At 34.0% G+C, this 4,130-nt stretch overlaps 1 long non-coding RNA gene across 1 annotated transcript; it reads right to left on the minus strand.

The window, feature by feature from the left end:
- Positions 1–253: 253 nt before the first annotated feature.
- LOC112789450 (uncharacterized) lies at positions 254–3,801 on the minus strand. The gene is made up of 3 exons (XR_003196255.2): positions 3,706–3,801; positions 3,563–3,627; positions 254–3,426 (listed from the first exon to the last, which is right to left on the minus strand). It is a non-coding gene; the product is annotated as an uncharacterized lncRNA (long non-coding RNA).
- Between the last annotated feature and the right edge of the window lie 329 nt (positions 3,802–4,130).

A 4,130-nucleotide genomic window follows, 5' to 3' on the forward strand; every position in this document is an offset into this window, starting at 1 on the left:
GGAGAAGAATTGCCCAATGTCCATTGCCGAAACATTATAAAGGCTATCTATCTCAACAATATTCCAAGCAATGTAGGACTGAACTTTATCCAAATACTGTTTTCCTTCCATTTTGAATGAAAATATCCTATCTAGTAAGCTGATGCATAGAGTATATTATGCCTGCAACTCGACTAACAAAAAATTGAGTACATGGTCAAATAATGGATAATAGAATTCAAGCAAAACTTAAGCAGGGATGAAGGAGTGGAAAAGTATATAACAGAAATAGATATATGGGCAGCCCAAATATTTTCCCCAAACCACCTGTTCATATATGCTACTATTTCTTTCTTAAGTTGCCAAATGCCAACAAATATAAAATGCAAACGAAAATCCGAATCTTAAATAATTATTAATTTCCTCATATAAACCTAATTTATAGGAACAATATAAATGCTTCGAAATATAGGAAATAAACCAAACCGGCAGTGAGACCAAAGTAATAGTACGTCGTCGTTTAATCCGTGTAGTTTAATCCTTCCGGTGAGAGAAGACTTTGTATGCTTGCGATCGTTATAGATGAGGAGGTGATTGACCGCTAACATATCTAACATTATTATTGTCTTTTGTGATTTTATTCCTTTTGCAATTGGAACACTTGCCACCTACTCCTTTTTAAGTTCCTCGACTCAGCATGCACTCATCCTACAAGCACTCGGTGAGGAAGTATTCGAGTTTCTGGAATTTTAGTGAACATGGAGAAAAATAACAACATAACCTGCAAAATCTGCAATAAGTGTTTCTCCACCGGAAAAGCCATAGGGGGCCACATGAGATCTCACTTGGTCAAATTGCCAATACCTCCCAAGCCTGACCCAGAGAATCAAGCACTTGACAACTCTAACAAGTTAACCAACCATGCAATTCAAGCTCCTTCCTCAATGAATTTCCATCCCGAAAAGAAACCAGCACAAAATCTTCAATCTCCGAAACACAGCTTCTTAGCCTTTTTTTCAAAAGTAAACATAGAAAATAGATTTCTGCCATACCCTAAAAACCCAACCCGTAAAAGATCCAAATGTGGCCGACAAATTATTAAAGCAGTTGAGAAAAGATCTGAACCAAAACAAGAGAGTTCAACATCTGAAACCCCTCGTGCAAAAGAAGCAGCTAGGTCCTTGATATTGCTTTCCAAAGATAATTGGCCAGCAAGCAAAGAGATCAAGACGCAAGAGATGGAGGGAGCCAACCAAATGTTTACAAAAGATAATGAAAATGGCAAAGATGCCTTACTTGTTCAGACTCCCACTCAAGTTAAGTTCAGGTGTTTAGATAAAAAAACAGTCGAATGCCCATCGTGCTCCAAGATGTTCAAATCTAAACAAGCACTCGGCGGGCACAAAAAGGTACACTTAAACAACCCTAAGGTTGCTAATGCTCACAATAAATTTGTGGACAAGTCGCTAGACCTTAATTTTCCAGCTTTTAGAGATGATGAAGATGTTGACCAAATCAATTTTCCAACCATGGGCAATGGAAAATAATTATCTAACCTTCATGACTAAGCAAATGAGAAAAAAAATTACAAAGTTTGTACACTATTCTACACTGTGTTTAGTTCTCAATGTTAAGAATTTATATGCTTTAGGTCATTGTAATAATTTGAGATTAAGTGTTGTAGTTGCTAGTGGTTTCTATCTTCCTTGTCTGTTAGTTCTTGCTGTTTGGCCTGCTATTTGTCATAATTTCACACAGTTCAAACTTTGTTGGCTCCCACTTTGGATCTTTGCATGGTTGCTGAAACTGTAGAAAGCCTAGAATCTTTGGCTTCATTAGGGTACACGAATACCACAGGAAAAGGGAAAATGGAATTTTTCATATTATTCTATGACTTATACCAGCACAATGCATGTGTGTTACTCCCCAAGCTTTGACTTAGCCTATAGGACTGTTGTGTTATATGAAAAATTTGTAAAATACACATCATATGTAACTTACTCACTCAATAAGAACAACAAACAAATTTCTTTTTAATTATCATAGGCAGGGGTTTTGATTAAAAAAATGTTCAAATTTCTTAAAATCTTAGAAGAAAACGTTATAAGTTGAACCATATGAAAGAAAAATGCCAATGTTGATAATCTGATAACTACAACTAGTTTCAAGGCTTCTACAAAAAGAAAGACAACCTTGATGAATTAAGCACTTTTTAAAAATTTGATAGCATTTTAGTTCTGGTAGGTTGTTTGATATTGAAGATACTGCTACCAAAAAGCAACATCTAATTTAAACACCTGAAAAACCACTGATTTTGAGGCTGAGAGGGGGGAAAAAGAGCAGTCCAATCTATCACCAAATTTTAGATATGCTACTATTGTTTTATCTCCGAAATATTGGGGAAGGCTGTGAATGCATGGTAACCTCTATACGGCCCATGTAAATTAGAAAAACGAGAAGACAACAAAACTGTACAGTAGACAAATAACCAAAATGGGGAAATGCGAAGCCTAAGTGACAGAGAAAGTTGAATGGTGTCACATAGGGAACTTTTATAATGTATATGGATACAAGCAAAACTCAAGTGTATGGCATTAAAGATGCACTACAGGAGTTCTTAGACATAGTACCTAAAATTATGAATATATATATATATATATATATACTTTCTTTTAACTAGACCCTTGTTTGCTTCAAAACCTTATGGATAACAAAAATATTTCAAGACCATAAGTGGATGTAGATTTTAAGCACCGACAAAATTATTCAAATTCTCTCACTAAAACACTTAAGACACATTCACAAATCACGAGCATATATATATGAAACATAGATCTTTCAATTTGTGATCTTTTAAATCATAAGTTGTCTCAAGATAAGAATAATGAAGTGTAAGACTTTCAACTAGATGAGCCATTGCCTCCTAAAACTATAATCAACAAATATCAGGAATAAATGCCTCTATTCCCCATTCACGCTAAAGTACCAAAATTTAATCCAAGTAGCAAAAATCCAAACAAAATACAGAATAACTAAAAAACAGTTCCAATTAAAACATTTAACTCCTTGTGCTTATCTTACGTTCGTAGCAGAAGAAATCAGAAAACGATCCCCCTTCATTCCAAACAGCCAAGTATCTTCCAAAATCAAGTATGCAACATGGCCAAAAATGGACCATAGAGAAAAATGGAGCATGAACATCTTCAATAATCAAATGGCTTAATAACACATACTTATACTTGATATATCAAACATATTGAATCAAGAAAATTGTTAAGCACAAAAAACTTGGTACAGAACAACCAGCAACCTGTACCTGGATAAACCATTTATTACCTCAATCAAAATAGAAATAATGAACTTACTTGAAGATAATAATAACCATGAATCAACTTCTTCATGAAATGAAAGAGTGAAACTTGCTCCATATCAAATTATGTGCAAACCCTATATTGTACATATTGGATAAATCAGAACAAAGATGAAGCAACATTCACAACAACGAATTCTTGATCCACAGAGTCAGAAGAGAAAAATTATTTGTTGCAAAAACTAGATGCATTAGAATAATGACGATACTTACAGCGCAAGAACATGAAAGTGCAGAAGCAACAAGCGATGGAGATAGCGGTTGATTAACACATGCAACTACAAAGGCGAACCAAAAGAATAAATGAGATTTTAAAAAAGAAAATAACCAAAATATTGAAATCAAATCATTATTACCTACGGAAAATCCATGCGGCAAGCGTAACTGTGAAAAAATAAATAAAATTGGAAAAAAATAAAGAAGCAAAGAAGAAGCAGCAACTAAGCAAGCAGTTGTTCCGTCTTCATTGATAATGAAAACAGTAGGGACCACAAATAGGGAAGCCCAAGGACTAAGCCCAATTAAATGGATTTTGTTTTTCTCATGAGATTAAATGGGTTAAATTATTTTCTGGTTCAATAAATAGGGAAGCCCAAGCCCAGTATTATTCTTTTTTGTTTTTCTAACTAAATTCTTTAGTCTCTTTGTTTGGGCTTTTTCCCTGAACAATAATAACAAAATATCAAAAACAAGAAAAAAAAATACACTTAACGGTATAAAACATTTATACGTGTAATCGTATCTATTTTTTTGGATATCTATTTATGTGATCAATATAAAA

Source organism: Arachis hypogaea, chromosome 3 (assembly GCF_003086295.3).
Source record: "Arachis hypogaea cultivar Tifrunner chromosome 3, arahy.Tifrunner.gnm2.J5K5, whole genome shotgun sequence".
NCBI classification, from domain to species: Eukaryota; Viridiplantae; Streptophyta; class Magnoliopsida; order Fabales; family Fabaceae; genus Arachis; species Arachis hypogaea.